Source organism: Acipenser ruthenus, chromosome 32 (assembly GCF_902713425.1).
Source record: "Acipenser ruthenus chromosome 32, fAciRut3.2 maternal haplotype, whole genome shotgun sequence".
In the NCBI taxonomy this organism is placed as follows: domain Eukaryota; kingdom Metazoa; phylum Chordata; class Actinopteri; order Acipenseriformes; family Acipenseridae; genus Acipenser; species Acipenser ruthenus.
In genome coordinates, this window is record NC_081220.1 from 6,630,240 (window position 1) to 6,649,203 (window position 18,964).

At 43.0% G+C, this 18,964-nt stretch overlaps 6 non-coding genes across 6 annotated transcripts; 4 read left to right on the forward strand and 2 right to left on the reverse strand.

Annotated features, from left to right (window-relative positions):
• Positions 1-3,916: 3,916 nt before the first annotated feature.
• Positions 3,917-3,988, reverse strand: trnae-uuc (transfer RNA glutamic acid (anticodon UUC)). Its single transcript has one exon. It is a non-coding gene; the product is annotated as a tRNA-Glu (tRNA).
• A 3,266-nt stretch (positions 3,989-7,254) lies between these two features.
• On the forward strand, positions 7,255-7,326 carry trnae-uuc (transfer RNA glutamic acid (anticodon UUC)). Its single transcript has one exon. It is a non-coding gene; the product is annotated as a tRNA-Glu (tRNA).
• A 2,605-nt stretch (positions 7,327-9,931) lies between these two features.
• Positions 9,932-10,003, reverse strand: trnae-uuc (transfer RNA glutamic acid (anticodon UUC)). The gene has a single exon. It is a non-coding gene; the product is annotated as a tRNA-Glu (tRNA).
• A 3,176-nt stretch (positions 10,004-13,179) lies between these two features.
• On the forward strand, positions 13,180-13,251 carry trnae-uuc (transfer RNA glutamic acid (anticodon UUC)). The gene has a single exon. It is a non-coding gene; the product is annotated as a tRNA-Glu (tRNA).
• A 397-nt stretch (positions 13,252-13,648) lies between these two features.
• On the forward strand, positions 13,649-13,720 carry trnaw-cca (transfer RNA tryptophan (anticodon CCA)). The gene has a single exon. It is a non-coding gene; the product is annotated as a tRNA-Trp (tRNA).
• Positions 13,721-18,661: 4,941 nt separating this feature from the next.
• On the forward strand, positions 18,662-18,743 carry trnal-cag (transfer RNA leucine (anticodon CAG)). Its single transcript has one exon. It is a non-coding gene; the product is annotated as a tRNA-Leu (tRNA).
• The last annotated feature ends 221 nt before the right edge of the window (positions 18,744-18,964 follow it).

Genomic DNA, 18,964 nt, shown 5'->3' on the forward strand with positions numbered 1-18,964 from the left:
CTTCCCATTCAAATATATTCATCACTTCTTCTGGTGTGATAAAGAAAGAACACAAACAACAGGCTTTGCAAGGAGTAACTTTACTTTGGTCTTTCAGAATCGCGCAGAGCTCTGCTGGAGCTTCAACGCGTTTGTTTCTCAGTAAATCATCTCATTGAAAAGCTCGACTTGTCTGTAGCTGCGACTGACGCGCTCCGCTCTGTGTGTGAAATTCAACACAGAAAAGGGATGCTTTCCTTTTGACGGAACTCCGTGCAGGTGATAAACAAACACAAAACTCACAAATTATTAGAAAACATTTCATCCCAGCCTAAATACTTTAAACAGCAGGAGACAGCGTGTTGTAAAATCATCACTGACTGCAACCACCTCTCCACACATGAACAAAACAAAACTCTCTATTTCCTGTACTGAAATGAAAGCGTCACTAGCAGAAGGCGGGTCTGGTTGGAACCATCGCGTATTATTGGCTGTAGAAGCACTCTATCCCCAGCATGTGAGACTGATTGGCTGTAGAAACACTCTATCCCCAGCATGTGAGCCTGATTGGCTGGCCTCCCTGTCGGAGGCGGTTATGAAACTGGATGCCAGAGTTCGCCATGTTGGCTCTTTCAGCGCTGTGTTCAATGCGATGCATTCAGGCGCGTTAAGTAAGTGAGCCGCTCAGAAAGCACACGGAGCTGAATTTAAATGACTTAACGCTCTGCTACAGGAGAGCGCTGAGCCACTTTTAAAAATGGAGAATAATAATGATTTGCTTGTTAGTGTTTGTGAGGTGATGGTTGATGAAATGGCCCCGTGTGAAGTTACTGTCCCCTGCTGGACCTCGCTGAGTTCGGCGCTCTGTTTGGACTGAACCCCATATCTGGCTGTGTTTAATACCGACAATACCGACGTTAATAATGAACATTATGAATAATATTAATACTACAAGCCTAATAATAATACATTAATAAATATAAAACAGCTCTACATTTTAAAAGAAAAATGAAATTAAATGATACAAATTCGAAAACAACCATTTTTACATTATTGTCTACATGCATCATCTCAAATAATTACAATGTCATTTATCAGACCCTTCGGCGTTGTCTTTTGAAGAATTAGATCGAACGCAGGCTAACAGTCAATCAATCAATTATTAATATATATTTTCTATAGCACCTGATATGCGCTTCACAAAATCTACTTAAAAACAAGAAAATATCTAATTGTAAGCCTGGTCGAACAAAATTAGTCTTCTGTGTAATTTTAAACAAAGAGCGCTTTCCACGATTTAAGATGCTTTAGAGACTGAATATTGGAATTGGCCGCCGAAACTGGGGAATAAAACTGCCTGTGATCAAAGTGGGCAGAAAAGTTGCATACTTTGCATACCTTTTTTGGGAGAAAAGAAAACGGATCATCTCTGATTTGCGACGTTTCCATGGTTTGGCCCGGCCACTGCCGTGAGACTGGTTAAAACGATGTTCAGTTTATTTCTGTTGCTTGGTAATTCAATCATGAGGCAGCTGTAGCAGAGTGGCGCAGCGGAAGCGTGCTGGGCCCATAACCCAGAGGTCGATGGATCGAAACCATCCTCTGCTAGCTTGTTTTTCTTCTGTTAGCAAAGTAGTTTTTCTAAAATATTAACTGAAGGCAATTAATTAATATTACATTTCGCAATCAAGGATCATATAATGCGCAAGGATACTTGTCCATCATAAGAGCTGAAATAAATTATAGCGCTTTGAGATTATATATGTTACTAGCGGATTGTTTAGAAATGTACTTAAATGATAGCCTTTAGGTGTAATTCGGGGGATGCCGTAGAGGGCTCTCTCCCGCTTGGCGCTGCTTTTTTCTTATCCTAAATCCTTTTCTTTAGTCTGTCTTTCCTTCCCTCCGTGGCGTCCTGCCCGGTAATGTCCGCGATCTCTTCCGGGTGGAAGCTGATCCCAGTTCAGCCTCATTTAGTATTTCCAGCCAATCACACAATGCAGCGCTCAACTCGTCATTTTTTAGGGCAGGGCCAGCGCTGCTCCACGTATGTTATTGGCTACCCCTCCTGTCTATCTCTCTCTATTTTTCCACTTTAACCCAGCACGATTTCCGCTTCCTTGTTTGTTTTTTGTTGTTCGCTCCTTTCACTGCAGGTCATTTCTCTGCTCAGCGCTGGTAGACAGTATCAGCTATTTTCCTACCTGCTCAGGTGATTCTTTTCATCATTCAGCTTTTGTATTTTTCTGCAGGAGCTCCATCGTTAGTCTTTTCTGCTCCCTCCAGTCTCCAGCGCAGCTACAGCGCCGTTCAAAGCGCAGCGTCATTCTCAGCTTGCTCTGCGTTTTCATCAGAAAGACTGTTCCGACGTCACCGCTGCACTGCAACTCTTTCACACCGGCGCCGCCTCATCGAGTGACTACTGGGAGTGGTAAGTTGCCATGGCGACCAGGCAGCTTTAACAGGCAATGCGAGCCTGTGCCTCACTACTGCAATCTTCTGGCTCCTGCTGCTGCGCTTTTGCAACATGAGAGCTTCAACTCGCCGAATTATGACATCTAAATACTGCAGGCTCCTCTTCTAGACCTACGTTAACTTACTTATATCATCACTAACTGTTCTAAAGCAAACGTTTTATCCATAGACAATGATTTTAATCGCAATAACCAAATATATGCTACCCTGCTTCACTGAAGCCAATAGTTTCAATTCCAATCGCAACCTCGAGATGGCAGCATAACACCACAAACTACATAATTTAAACTGATTTGCTATCGCTGCGAATCTCGCACACTCCAAACTTTCTAGCAATTCCTGCAGTTCGTTGTCTTTCCGAGGGATTCTCAGTCCTGTCCTGCCTCAACCTCTTTTGCTTCATATATTAACTTGATTATTTCAAATCAAAACCCCTCCCTTCGAGGATCTGGTCATGAAGTCATGCTTATCTGCTTTCTGAGATGTTAAGAATCCACTGTCACATTAATTTTCCAGCTTCCTTGCATCAGGCCATTCCTGCAACCTTCTTGCTCCCGGATTTGCACTTCCTCATTTGCCCCCAACTTCATCAAGGCACTTAATACAACTTTCAAAGTCCATTTCATTCAATTTGAGCTTCCAGGCACATACGGAAACTATGTCCTACGATTATCAACATTTCAGTCAAGAGTCCTCCAACACCGCAATAGACAATACACTCTTAGACTGCTCCTGATCATATCAATAGGTTTTGCAGCAGCCTCCGAGCAACGCATTCTCATCCTCTCAGGTTCTGCAGAGGCCTCAGATCTACGCATTCTTCATCTCTGCCCAAAGGCAGACCCATCTCCGACATCATCTTAAACGCCTTAACTCTCAAATACCAATTTCCACTGCATTCAGCAGCTCTCTGCTCTCTACAGCAGGCCACTGCACACTACTGACAGCATTCCATCGTATCTCTGTTTCCGTCTGTCCTAAACGGAGGCGGTTCTCTGTTTTTGTCTCTCCTAAACGGACCCGAGACACATTTCCTAAGCTCTCCACGCTGCCCAGCTGACAGTTTAGCTGCCTGAGGATGCCGCACTGAGTTGCGAAGGATCTGTCCTTTTGACCTGTTGGTCCCCTTCCTGTCTCTTGTTCCACTAAATGCCCAGCAGCCAGAGGATGCTGCTTGACCCATCGGGAGCGAGTGTCAGATTGTTGTATGTTATGTGTTTAAACTTTGCTCTTTCTCTCTCACTTTTACGTCACCCCTCTCAAGCCCTCGTAGGCAACCAGTGAAATGTGAGGTGATGTGAATAGAGACAAATACATTGCATCATTCTGTGTATATATATATATATATATATATATATATATATATATATATATAATTTCAAGTAACTGTAGGTTTATCATCATAATGAAAACACATTACACATGACCACAGTTCTGTAACAAAATGACAATAACAAAGACGTTCCCATACCGGGAGTCGAACCCGGGCCACCTGGGTGAAAACCAGGAATCCTAACCGCTAGACCATATGGGAAGCTGATTAATAAACTCCTGGACATGCAACAGTAGCTAGTATACAGTACAATGATGGTAAAAACACTAATTCATTACAAACGTTTCAAATTAAAGCAAACTTCAAGCCATTTATATTTATTCTCAATTAACACAAACTCTTCAATTGCTAAAAAATATAAAAAATCTCACTTTGTGCTTCTCGGAAGGCATACGATGGAGGGCGCACTGCAGTTTTTCAGTCTGCGGGAATATTACAAATGAGCAGACTGCTTTAAAATACACATGTAGGGCGGGCGACTCTGTTACAAAGAAATGTCACACTGTATGTATCTCCATAATGCGTTGGGACTAAATACGCAGATATATTAAAACTATTTGGAGAATGCGGGCATCGAGCCCGCTTCTTCTCGCATGCTAAGCGAGCGCTCTACCATTTGAGCTAATTCCCCTCGCATTATGCCAGTGATTCTCATAGGCTACATCGCAGCTTGATATGAGCAATTCAGATTGTCAGATTTTTGGCAATGTAGTCTGCCATTTGCAAATTCAAAAAATAAATGGATTAACTAAATAGCAAATATTTCGACTTGAGGTATGTTTTCAATTTCTTCAAAAAGTAGTCTTAGCTCGTTGATTCAGTCGCTTTAAAATCCACTTCTGTGTCCCGATGCAGCAGCACTGTGTGCTGTGGCTCGAGCTTGTTTGACGAGTCAGAAATTAAAATGGTATTGAGTGCTGACAAGTGTTTGGTATCAGCTGTTGATTTCCTTGAAAATATTTTATAATAAAATGAACACATTTATTCATTTTAAAAATAAGTAAAAGTCAACTGCAAGAGTGGGATTTGAACCCACGCCTCCATTTGGAAACCAACACAAATTCTTTACAATCCTTGCTTGTGCTAGAATGCTGCAGCAAGTTAGTTTTTGTAGTTTGACAGGTTGGTATCTGTGGCGCAATCGGTTAGCGCGTTCGGCTGTTAACCGAAAGGTTGGTGGTTCAAGCCCACCCAGCGACGATGCTTTTTGCATTTCTTAATCACATTAGAAAATGGCACTCTGATACGTTGTTATTTCTTCCAATTACACTGAAGAAAAAAATGTGCTCTGTTTTTTAGTTCAAAATAATACAAAACAAAAAAAAAATTCTTGCTGTTTGCCGAAACCTGGGATCAAACCAGGGACCTTTAGATTTTCAGTCTAACGATATTTCGGCTTGACAAGACTCCATTTTCGAGATAACATTCTTTTTTAGAACAGCTTTAATATATTATTATTATTATTATTTATTTCTTAGCAGACGCCCTTATCCAGGGCGACTTACAATATAATTAAGTACATTTCTAAACAATCCGCTAGTAACATATATAATCTCAAAGCGCTATAATTTATTTATGGAGATAGAAGATCCTTTTTGATTCACATTGTAATAGTATTTGATCGAGATCACCACCACCGCGATCTTGAAATGATTTTTTGTATGACACAGAATTTCAGATCTGAAACGGAATGCCTGGCATCTACAGGCATCTACAGGCATCTACAAAAACTCTGTCTTTCCAAAGAATTGTGTGTTCTGGTCTCCGAGTGGAGATGTGGGTTCAAATCCCACTTCTGACAGTTCAATTTGACTTATTTATAAAAGGAATAAATGTGTTCATTTTACTATAAACGATTGTTTCAAGGAAATCAACAGCTGATACCACACTCTTCTCAGCACTCAATACCATTTTAATTTCCATTTTAAATCCGACTAAAATAGTGTTCCTAACACAGATTGCATTTTGTTGTAAACAGACTACTTGTTAACGTCACTGAAAAATATTTTGTTTCTAAACATGTGTTATTTAACTTGATTGTTTTAATATTCCAAATAACACATTACTTTGAAAAACATCTCCGTCTACCACTGGATCGTGGTCTCAGGCTGGGATGCGGACCATTGAGAACAGTATAAACGATCTATTACTAGACGTAGCTTACTGGAGAAATGCCCTCGTTTAACATGCTAGGATGATCAACTTCGGCATTCTCCAACTGCTGTTTACATTTTCTAACACGTTATGAGGACGAATACAAAGTTTGACACTTTCCTTGTAAGTGGGGGTAAGCACAAGTTATTTTCAGATGTAATGTCTTTATTTAAGCTCAATCTAGTCCTGCGTAGTGCAAATCACATTACTGTTTAAAGTGTTCTTAAATTGTTTTAAAATTAGCAGTGATCCATTTGAAATTTGCTTCATGATTTAAACAACTGAACTTATTGTCAGCTCGGTGCTGAGAAGAAAACACTCCCACTCCTCCTGGTGGATACCGAGACCAATCCCTTCAAAACATTTTCACTCTAGAAATGATCCTTGCAAATATAGTCTTATCTTTTATTGGCAGACCGTCGCCCCCACCTGGCAAGCTCTTCTTCATATGATACAATGACTGGGCAACAACGAGGTGTTCCATTAACAATACAAACTAACTTGAGACAGCCAAGCCGTTAAAGCATACCTTAAGTTTGTCATGTGATACAAAAGCAAGTTTTGGCATTTTTGCATTGCCTGCCTCGTCAAAGAAGCTCGAGCCACAGCACACAGCGCTGCTGCATCGGGACACAGAGTTGGATTATAAAGCGACTGAATCAACGAGCTGAGACTACTTTTTGAAGAAATTGAAAACATGCCTCTCGTCGAAATATTTGCTATTTAATTAAAAAAATGTTTTGAATTTGCAAATGGCAGACTACATTGCCTTGCCCCCCCCACAAAAAAAAGACAATCTGAATTGCTCATATCAAGCTGCGATGTAGCCTATGAGAATCGCTAACACAATTCGAGGGGAATTAGCTCAAATGGTAGAGCGCTCGCTTAGCATGCGAAAAGTAGCGGGATCGATGCTCGCATTCTCCAAATAGTTTTAATATATCTGCGTATTTAGTCCCAACGCATTATGGAGATAAATACAAAGTGTGACAATTCTTTGTAACAGAGACGCCCGTCCTACATGTGTATTTTAAAGCACATTCTCCTAATTTGTACTATTCCCAAGACTGAAAAACTGAAGTGCGCCGTCCTTAGTATGTCTTCCGAGAAACACAAAGGGAGATTATTTATTTATTTATTTATTTATTTATTAGCAATTAAAGAGTTTGTGTTAATTGAGAATAAAAATAAATGGCTTGAAGTTTGCTTTCATTTGTAACGTGTTTATAATGAAATATCGGTTCTTGTGTTTTTACCAATCATTGTACTGTATACTAGCTACTGTTGCATGTCCATGATTTTGCCCCTCATCTTCCCATATGGTCTAGCGGTTAGGATTCCTGGTTTTCACTCAGGCGGCCCGGGATCGACTCCCGGTATGGGAACGTTCTTGTTATTGTCATTTTGTTACAGAACTGTGGTCATGTGTAATGTGTCTTCAATATGATAATAAAGCTACAGTTACTCGAAATATATATATATATATATATATATATATATATATATATATATATATATATATATATATATGTATATGTACAGAATGATGCAAATGTAACTGACTCTATTCACATTCCCATCGCGTGGAACCATCGCAGTTTGTTTTTAAATTATATTAATCCCTGGTCAAGACAAAGTCTCTCTGGGGTGGGACGATCATTAGAATGCGGATGTAAGGTCTCCGGTCCCATCATAGAAGCAATATAGTTTATTCACAAATAAATACCTACACATTTATTTATGTTTCTTTTTTTGGGTAAATTAACACATTATTGCATTCTGTCACGTCACGCTGTGCACTCTAGGATTGCATAACAAGCATGCACTACGTCAGGACTTCGTGGCGCAACGGTAGCGCGTCTGAATCCAGATCAGAAGGTTGCGTGTTCAAATCACGTCAAGGTCAAAGCCGTCTTTATTTCTATTCCACTATATTTCATTTTTTAACGTGCCTGGATTTGAATGTCTCCGGACATTTATTTATACAATTTATTGATTATATAGCGACAAACAAATTTCAATCAAGTTCCAGTCTCTCTGCCATTATTTTGCGCTGCTGTGTTTTTTCAGGTAAAAATGGCGTGACCAGAGCGGTATGGGCAATCCCGTTAGGTAGCTTGCATGTCAATCTCTCCTTCTTTTCTATTTATACACCCAGCACTGCTTCTGCTTTTCGTCTGTGTTTGTTTTTGGTCTGTGTTTGTTTTTTTGTTGTTCGCTCCTTTCACTACAGGTCATTTCTCTGCTCAGCGCTGGTAGACAGTATCAGCTATTTTCCTACCTGCTCAGGTGATTCTTTTCATCATTCAGCTTTTGTATTTTTCAGCAAGAGCTCCATCGTTAGTCTTTTCTGCTCCCTCCAGTCTCCAGCGCAGCTACAGCGCCGTTCAAAGCGCAGCGTCATTCTCAGCTTGCTCTGCGTTTTCATCAGAAAGACTGTTCCGACGTCACCGCTGCACTGCAACTCTTTCACAAAGGCGCCTCACAGACCATGGTTACCATGGCAACGCCTCATCGAGTGACTACTGGGAGTGGTAAGTTGCCATGGCGACCAGGCAGCTTTAACAGGCAATGCGAGCCTGTGCCTCACTACTGCAATCTTCTGGCTCCTGCTGCTGCGCTTTTGCAACATGAGAGCTTCAACTCGCCGAATTATGACATCTAAATACTGCAGGCTCCTCTTCTAGACCTATGTTAACTTACTTATATCACCACTAACTTCTAAAGCAAACGTTTTATCCATAGACAAGGATTTTAATCGCAATAACCAAATATATGCTACCCTGCTTCACTGAAGCCAATAGTTTCAATTCCAATCGCAACCTCGAGATGGCAGCATAACACCACAAACTACATAATTTAAACTGATTTGCTATCGCTGCGAATCTCGCACACTCCAAACTTTCTATCAATTCCTGCAGTTCGTTGTCTTTCCGAGGGATTCTCAGTCCCGTCCTGCCTCAACCTCTTTTGCTTCATATATTAACTTGATTATTTCAAATCAAAACCCCTCCCTTCGAGGGTCTGGTCATGAAGCCATGCTTATCAGCTTTCTGAGATGTTAAGAATCCACTGTCACATAAATTTTCCAGCTTCCTTGCATCAGGCCATTCCTGCAACCTTCTTGCTCCCGGATTTGCACTTCGTCATTTGCCCCCAACTTCATCAAGGCACTTAATACAACTTTCAAAGTCCATTTCATTCAATTTGAGATTCCAGGCACATACGGAAACTATGTCCTACGATTATCAACATTTCAGTCAAGAGTCCTCCAACACCGCAATAGACAATACACTCTTAGACTGCTCCTGATCAAATCAATAGGTTTTGCAGCAGCCTCCGAGCAACGCATGCTCATCCTCTCAGGTTCTGCAGAGGCCTCAGATCTACGCATTCTTCATCTCTGCCCAAAGGCAGACCCATCTCCGACATCATCTTAAACACCTTAACTCTCAAATACCACTGCACACTACTGACAGCATTCCATCGTTTCTCTGTTTCCGTCTGTCCTAAACGGAGGGGGTTCTCTGTTTTTGTCTCTCCTAAACGGACCCGAGACACATTTCCTATGCTCTCCACGCTGCCCAGCTGACAGCTTAGCTGCCTGAGGATGCCGCACTGAGTTGCGAAGGATCTGTCCTTTTGTCCTGTTGGTCCCCTTCCTGTCTCTTGTTCCACTAAATGCCCAGCAGCCAGAGGATGCTGCCTGACCCGTAGGGAGCGAGTGTCAGATTGTTGTATGTTATGTGTTTAAACTTTGCTCTTTCTCTCTCACTTTTACATCACCCCTCTCAAGCCGTCGTAGGCAACCAGTGAAATGTGAGGTGATGTGAATAGAGGCAAATACATTGCATCATTCTGTGTATATATATATATATATATATATATATATATATATATATAATTTCAAGTAACTGTAGGTTTATCATCATAATGAAAACACATTACACATGACCACAGTTCTGTAACAAAATGACAATAACAAAGACGTTCCCATACCAGGAGTCGAACCCGGGCCACCTGGGTGAAAACCAGGAATCCTAACCGCTAGACCATATGGGAAGCTGATTAACAAACTCCTGGACATGCAACAGTAGCTAGTATACAGTACAATGAGTAAAAAAACCACTAATTCATTACAAACACGTTACAAATTAAAGCAAACTTCAAGCCATTTATATTTATTCTCAATTAACACAAACTCTTCAATTGCTAAAAAATATAAAAAATCTCCCTTTGTGCTTCTCGGAAGGCATACGATGGACGGCGCACTGCAGTTTTTCAGTCTGCGGGAATATTACAAATTAGCAGACTGCTTTAAAATACACATGTAGGGCGGGCGACTCTGTTACAAAGAATTGTCACACTGTATGTATCTCCATAATGCGTTGGGACTAAATACGCAGATATATTAAAACTATTTGGAGAATGCGGGCATCGATCCCGCTACTTCTCGCATGCGAAGCGAGCGCGCTACCATTTGAGCTAATTCCCCTCGAATTATGCCTGTGATTCTCATAGGCTACATCGCAGCTTGATATGAGCAATTCAGATTGTCAGATTTTTGGCAATGTAGTCTGCCATTTGCAAATTCAAAAAATAAATGGATTAACTAAATAGCAAATATTTCGACTAGAGGTGTTTTCAATTTCTTCAAAAAGTAGTCTTAGCTCGTTGATCAAGTCGCTTTAAAATCCACTTTTGTCCCGATGCAGCAGCGCTGTGTGCTGTGGCTCGAGCTTGTTTGACAAGGCAGAAATTGAAATGGTATTGAGTGCTGACAAGAGTTTGGTATCAGCTGTTGATTTCCTTGAAAATCTTTTATAATAAAATGAACACATTTATTCATTTTAAAAATAAGTAAAAGTCAACTGTCAGAGTGGGATTTGAACCCACGCCTCCATTTGGAAACCAACACAAATACTTTACAGTCCTTGCTTGTGCTATAGTGCTGCAGCAAGTTAGTTTTTGTAGTTTGACAGGTTGGTCTCTGTGGCGCAATCGGTTAGCGCGTTCAGCTGTTAACCGAAAGGTTGGTTGTTCAAGCCCACCCAGGGACGATGCTTTTTGCATTTCTTAATCACATTAGAAAATGGCACTCTGATACATTGTTATTTCTTCCAATTACACTGAAGAAAAAAATGTGCTCTGTTTTTTAGTTCAAAATAATACAAAACAAAAAAATTCTTGCTGTTTGCCGAAACCTGGGATCAAACCAGGGACCTTTAGATTTTCAGTCTAACGCTATTTCGGTTTGACAAGACTCCATTTTCGAGATAACATTCTTTTTTAGAACAGCTTTAATATAATTAAGTACATTTCTAAACAATCCGCTAGTAACATATATAATCTCAAAGCGCTATAATTTATTTATGGAGATAGAAGATCCTTTTTGATTCACATTGTAATAGTTTTTGATCGAGATCACCACCACCGCGATCTTGAAATGATTTTTTGTATGACACAGAATTTCAGATCTGAACCGGAATGCCTGGCATCTACAGGCATCTACATGAACTCTGTCTTTCCAAAGAATTGTGTGTTCTGGTCTCCGAGTGGAGATGTGGGTTCAAATCCGACTTCTGACAGTTCAAATTGACTTATTTATAAAAGGAATAAATGTGTTCATTTTACTATAAACGATTGTTTCAAGGAAATCAACAGCTGATACCACACTCTTCTCAGCACTCAATACCATTTTAATTTCCATTTTAAATCCGACTAAAATAGTGTTCCTAACACAGATTGCATTTTGTTGTAAACAGACTACTTGTTAACGTCACTGAAAAATATTTTGTGTCTAAACATGTGTTATTTAACTTGATTGTTTTAATATTCCAAATAACACATTACTTTGAAAAACATCTCCGTCTACCACTGGATCGTGGTCTCAGGCTGGGATGCGGACCATTGAGAACAGTATAAACGATCTATTAGTGGAAGTAGCTTACATGAGAAATGCCCTCGTTTAACATGCTAGGATGATCGACTTCGGCATTCTCCAACTGCTGTTTACATTTTCTAACACGTTATGAGGACGAATACAAAGTTTGACACTTTCCTTGTAAGTGGGGGTAAGCACAAGTTATTTTCAGATGTAATGTCTTTATTTAAGCTCAATCTAGTCCTGCGTAGTGCAAATCACATTACTGTTTAAAGTGTTCTTAAATTGTTTTAACATTAGCAGTGATCCATTTGAAATTTGCTTCATGATTTAAACAACTGAACTTATTGTCAGCTCGGTGCTGAGAAGAAAACACTCCCACTCCTCCTGGTGGATACCGAGACCAATCCCTTCAAAACATTGTCACTCTAGAAATGATCCTTGCAAATATAGTCTTATCTTTTATTGGCAGACCGTCGCCCCCACCTGGCAAGCTCTTCTTCATATGATACAATGACTGGGCAACAACAAGGTGTTCCATTAACAATACAAACTAACTTGAGACAGCCAAGCCGTTAAAGCATACCTTAAGTTTGTCATGTGATACAAAAGCAAGTTTTGGCATTTTTGCATTGCCTGCCTCGTCAAAGAAGCTCGAGCCACAGCACACAGCGCTGCTGCATCGGGACACAGAGGTGGATTTTAAAGCGACTGAATCAACGAGCTGAGACTACTTTTTGAAGAAATTGAAAACATGCCTCTCGTCGAAATATTTGCTATTTAATTAAAAAAAATGTTTTGATTTTGCAAATGGCAGACATTAGGACAATCTGAATTGCTCATATCAAGCTGCGATGTAGCCTATGAGAATCGCTGACACAATATGAGGGGAATTAGCTCAAATGGTAGAGCGCTTGCTTAGCATGCGAGAAGTAGCGGGATCGATGCCCGCATTCTTCAAAGAGTTTTAACGTATCTGCGTATTTAGTCCCAACGCATTATGGAGATAAATACAAAGTGTGACAATTCTTTGTAACAGAGACACCCACCCTACATGTGTATTTTAAAGCACAGTCTCCTAATTTGTAATATTCCCCAGACTGAAAAACTGCAGTGCGCCGTCCATCGTATGTCTTCCGAGAAGCACAAAGGGAGATTATTTATTTATTTATTTATTTATTTATTTATTTATTAGCAATTAAAGAGTTTGTGTTAATTGAGAATAAAAATAAATGGCTTGAAGTTTGCTTTCATTTGTAACGTGTTAATAATGAAATATCGGTTCTTGTGTTTTTACCAATCATTGTACTGTATACTAGCTACTGTTGCATGTCCATGATTTTGTTCCTCAGCTTCCCATATGGTCTAGCGGTTAGGATTCCTGGTTTTCACTCAGGCGGCCCGGGTTCGACTCCCGGTATGTGAACGTTCTTGTTATTGTCATTTTGTTACAGAACTGTGGTCATGTGTAATGTGTCTTAAATATGATAATAAAGCTACAGTTACTCGAAATATATATTATATATATACAGAATGATGCAAATGTATTTGACTCTATTCACATTCGCATCGCGTGGAACCATCGCAGTTTGTTTTTAAATTATATTAATCCCTGGTCAAGTCAAAGTCTCTCTGGGGTGGGACGATCATTAGAATGTCGATGTAAGGTCTCCGGTCCCATCATAGAAGCAAGATAGTTTATTCACAAATAAATACCTACACATTTATTTATGTTTCTTTTTTTGGTAAATTAACACATTATTGCATTCTGTCACGTCACGCTGTGCACTCTAGGATTGCATAACAAGCATGCACTACGCCAGGACTTCGTGGCGCAACGGTAGCACGTCTGACTCCAGATCAGAAGGTTGCGTGTTCAAATCACGTCGAGGTCAAAGCCGTCTTTATTTCTATTCCACTATATTTCATTTTTTAATGTGCCTGGATTTGAATGTCTCCGGACATTTATTTATACAATTTATTGATTATATAGCGACAAACAAATTACTTCCTGGGGGGGCAGTTCAGTTTCAATCAAGTTCCAGTCTCTCTGCCATTATCTTGCGCTGCTGTGTTTGGTCAGGTAAAAAGGGCGTGACCAGAGCGGTATGGGCAATCCCGTTAGGTAGCTTGCATGTCAATCTCTCCTTCTTTTCTATTTATACACCCAGCACTGCTTCCGCCCTTCGTCTGTGTTTGTTTTTTTTGTTGTTCGCTCCTTTCACTGCAGGCCTGTAATGTCTGTCACCTGTTTTGTATTGTCTTGATAATTTTAATTAATCAAGTAAATTAGTTGCTTGTTAGGAGGGGAAATAAAGGTATAGGAGAAATGGGAGGAGAAGTGGCGATGTGAAACGGGAGCGCTGGGTTAAGCACCGCTCAAGAAAGAAAGAAAGAAAGAAAGAAAGAAAGAAAGAGAGAAAGGGGTTTGAGAGTTTTTTTTTGTGGTATACTACGCCACGGATTTTGGAAAGTTAAACCTGTGTGGTTTTGAAGGCGTATGTAGCATCGACAGCGAACTTGATCTGAATTGGCTGTTTCAAGATGCAGATCACGTGCAGGTTCACCGACCAAACTAAGTAAGACAAAACCTTCTTCCTTTAGCGGTTGTGATATTTTCCCCTTGAATAGTACTGCATGTAAATTATATTTTAAATATTAATGATAATTATGTTAGTTTAATGGGGTGGGACATTAGAACTGAAGGATTACGTTATAAAGTATTATTGCAGTCTGCTTGTAGAAGGTTATTGAAATCTAGAATGGGGTATGTTGATTGCTGACTGGGTTGTTCCCTTTCAAGTCGAAAATAACCATCAAGGTATGGGACATTGCCGTCAGGCAGTAGGGATTGGCTGAGCTTTATGTCAAAGCAGCCGATAGGCCTCTGCGCGAGCTGCCGTGTAAGCCCGCCCCCCTGGGAGCTTACTATACGCAGCGCGCGGAGAGTCACTTCCTCTTTTGCCTTCAGCCTCAGTAGCGGTAGGACTTAGAGCTGTACATTGATTGTAATCCATAAGCTTAGGCTTGAGAAGCTGTTTTTTCCCCTTCTCTGAGTTTATTTCAGTGTTTTATTATTATTATTATTGTTACTATTATTATTAGATATATATTGTTTTTTTCTATATATATCTTTCTCGCTTTGCTTTTGCATCGCGTTTCTTCGTGGTCTCTCTGTCTTTCCTCTGTTCTTATAATTATTATTGTGTGGGTTTTTTGTAATTTATTGTGTATATATATATATTTTGTTATATATATTGTGTATATATATTGTTGTTCGGACGCGTGTTGCGTTGGCCTTGGCCCACGTGCAGTTTGCATCCTTGGTCTAGCTTAGGCTAGACCGTGTGTGTGCGTGTAGTCTGCTCTGCAGTGTTCCTCCCCACCGCGGCGCGTTCCCGCCACGTGGTATTGTACTACACCCTCTTCTGCAGCGTCCCTTCACTATACAGAGGAAGACAACCACCAACGTGCAAAATCCCCAGCACCATCAGGTAGGTATTGCACAGCATCAGATGCCAGCACTTAGCGTACCAGCACTTAGCGTCTCCGCTTGGCGGGTCAGCTGACGCTTAGGCGTCTGTGCTAGCGTTCCACGCTCGGTACTCGCGCACCGGCGCTCGTGCTCCGGCGCTCGTGCTCCGGCGCTTTTGGTGTCAGCGCTTGTGCGCTTGATGCAGCGCTTCGGCACTTTGTGCAGCGCTTCTGCGCTTGGTGCTTAGTGCTTCTGCACTTGGGGCTCGGTGCTCGACGCTCGGTGCTTGACGCTCGGTGCACGTTCCATCAGCGCTCGGTGCTCGACGCTCGGTGCTCGACGCTCGGTGCTCGACGCTTGGTGCCTTGACGCACGCACCTCGGTGCTCCGTGCTTCGGTGCTCGACGCTCGACGCTTAGGCGCTAGATGCTCGGTGCTCGGCGCTTGGCGCCTCGACGCACGCACCCTCGACGCACGCACCTCGATGCTCGACGCTTCGGCGCTCGACGCACGCACCCTCGACGCTCGATGCATGCACCTCGGCGCTTGACGCGGCGGCGCTTGACGCGGCAGCGCTCGACGCACGCACTTCAGGTGCTCGACGCTTGGTGTCTGACGCTTCGGCGTTCGACGCGCGCACCTCGGCGTTTGACGCGACAGTGGATACTAATGACCCTATCTGGTCAGTGGTGGAGAGGGCAGCCCGTCACTTAGGCGTGGACTGGCCTGCGTTAGAGCCAACACGACACTCTCTGTTTGAGTTACCATCGGCTCCGCCCCTTCAGTCCAGGATGCTCCCGGCATTCCCGGATTTTATTAAGGAGGTGCAGTCCACCTGGGGAGCCCCGGCCTCCGCCCCTGCGACTTCTCGCAAGGCTTCGGCTTTCACCATGCACGGGGCGAGTGAAGCTGGGTTAGCGTCTTTTCCACCAGTGGGCGCCGCGTTCGCCGCGCTAGTAAAGGCGCCGACATTATCGGGGCTGGATAAGGACCCTTCCTGCCCTAACAGGCAATGTAGGACTACGGAGGCCCACCTGAAAAAGGGTTATGCCACGGCTACAGAGGCAGTTAGGCTGTCTAACGTGGCCAGCCTCCTGACAGTCTACCAGGCGGCGCTGATTCACGATCTGCCTGAGTCCCCATCCCTCGGACTTAGAACCGAGCTGGGTGCAGTTGCACAGCTTTTGGTTAAGCTGGCTCAGCTGAATGCGCGAGCACAGGGCAGGAGCATTGCTTCCCTTGTGGTGGCAAGGAGGCAGCTCTGGCTCTCACAGGCCAGGGTACAGGAGCCTGATAAGGCCCCATTGCTAGATGCTCCTATATCCCCGGGGCACACGTTTGGCCCAGCGGTGGAGGAGATGCTGCAACGCTCCGTCAAGGCGTGTGACGCGTCGCAGCAGTTGGCTAAGATGTGGCCAAGCAAGCCCTTCCAGCCAAGGCGGCCGCAGGAGCGCCAATGGCACAGCAGCAAGCGCACCCACAGGGCAGTAAAACCACCCCTTTGGGGGTTTCAGCACGCAGCCAACCCGCGTTTGCAAGACCGCAGCGCGGAGGGTAGCACCCTAGAGGAGGTAGCAGACCACGTCCTCGTGGCTCTGGCCAGGCCCCTCGTGAGCGAGCGCAGCCTAAGCAGCCCTGAGAAACCCCGACAGCCGTTAACCCACCCCTACACTGTTCCACAGCTCCTGTTCTGGCAACAATGCACAAACGACATTTGGGTGCGCAAAACTATACTTACCGGGTACACCCTTCAATTCCAGTTAAACCCCCCCCCCTTCAGGGGAGTGGTGGTAACTGCAGTGAAGGACTCGGTTCAGTCCTCAGCTCTAAATGCAGAAATACAGGCATTGCTCAAGAAGAATGCCATTCAACTAGTAGACCCTGCTCTGACCGACCAGGGGTTCTACTCCAAGTACTTCCTAGTGCCAAAAAAGGACGGCGGTCTCCGCCCTATTTTAGATCTGCGACTACTGAACAAATACCTACGGGTGTTGTCGTTCAAGATGCTTACGCACAGGCACATTGTCCAGTCCATCCGGCAAGGCGACTGGTTTACCACCGTAGACCTCACAGATGCATACTTTCACGTTCCCATCTGTCCGGGTCACAGGAAGTACCTACGATTCGCATTTCAGAGCAGGGTCTATGAGTTTTGTGTCCTGCCATTCGGCCTGTCTCTAGCTCCTCGAACCTTTTCGAAGTGTATGGATGCCATTTTAGCCCTCTTGCGGACTCAAGGCGTCCGACTGCTGAACTATCTGGACGACTGGCTCATCTGCGCGCAGTCAAAGGAGCAGTTGGCTCAGCACACAGTGATGGTTACAGACCATCTTCAGCGGCTAGGTCTGAAGGTCAATTCAGAAAAGAGCTGCCTCGTGCCGAGCCAACAGACCGAATTTTTGGGTCTGCATCTGGACTCTGTGTCCATGGAAGCGACCCTGTCGACACAAAGATTTGCCTCACTGGAGCGGTGTCTCTCCCTATTCAGGTTGAGAGAAACAGTCAGCATGGAGCTGTGTCAGCGCATGCTGGGGTTGATGGCTGCCGCCTCGCAAGCCCTTCCTTTGGGCTTACTACACCAGAGACCTCTGCAGGTCTGGTTCAATGCCTTCGCGTTGCATCCGCGGAGAGACAAACACCGCAGGTTGAGGGTATCCCGAGCCTGCTGGGAAGCACTGCGCTGGTGGAAAGTTCCGTCGAACATCCGCCAGGGCGTACGCTTGGGTCCCATCTTCCGAAGGGAGGTTATTACGACCGATGCTTCCAACCAAGGTTGGGGAGCAGTCTGGAACGGGTCGGTTGATACCAATAGGCTTACATGACAGGTATTGGGTATAGACAATGTCATATACACAGAAATGAACACGGATTGTGTTTTTTTAAGGGCTGACTCATTTTAATGTTCGAGAGATCTACGTGTACTGGACAAATATACTGGATTTTTTCCATGTCGTAATTGTGCCGCCTGTGATAATGCGTTTGAAACTAGAGATAATGTGAGATAATGTCTGTTACTGGCGGATAGTTTACAAATGTACTCAATTATGTTACAACTTTTGTGTCTACAAAACATATCTGTAACATTTATGTAATGCCTGTGTGGTTTCTTCATGAAGTTAATTTGCTAACAGACTGTTCTTATTTGTTTCTAACCGTGAAGCAATCACTCTGTTTGACGTATATTTTCTGTCTGTAAGAGGAGTGTCCTTGTGATCCCATATAGAATGCGACGAAACAGGTCGCCCTCCTTAATATAAACAGATAAAGAATAAGTTCACGCACACACAAGGTGATTTACTGTAGCGTCAGACTTTGGAGGTTTAGCAGTGTACTGCAGTGTTGTGCAAAGTCGCCGGTGTAAGTCAGGATGGCCGAGCGGTCTAAGGCGCTGCGTTCAGGTCGCAGTCTCTCTGGAGGCGTGGGTTCGAATCCCACTTCTGACAAATCTGTTCATTTATTTATTTCTTAAAACGTCCACCGAATGCTTGGTAATTTGATTTGTTTTTCTTGTTAGTATTCAAATCACAAGGTCGTTAAATGAGAGAAAGTCACCGCAAGCCTGCACCTCACCACATCCTTCACACTGTTAAATTGCCTCATTATGACGAGGCCTCTAATTATGCCTTTCCAATACTTTGAATGTGTTATTGTTCAGTTTAACATG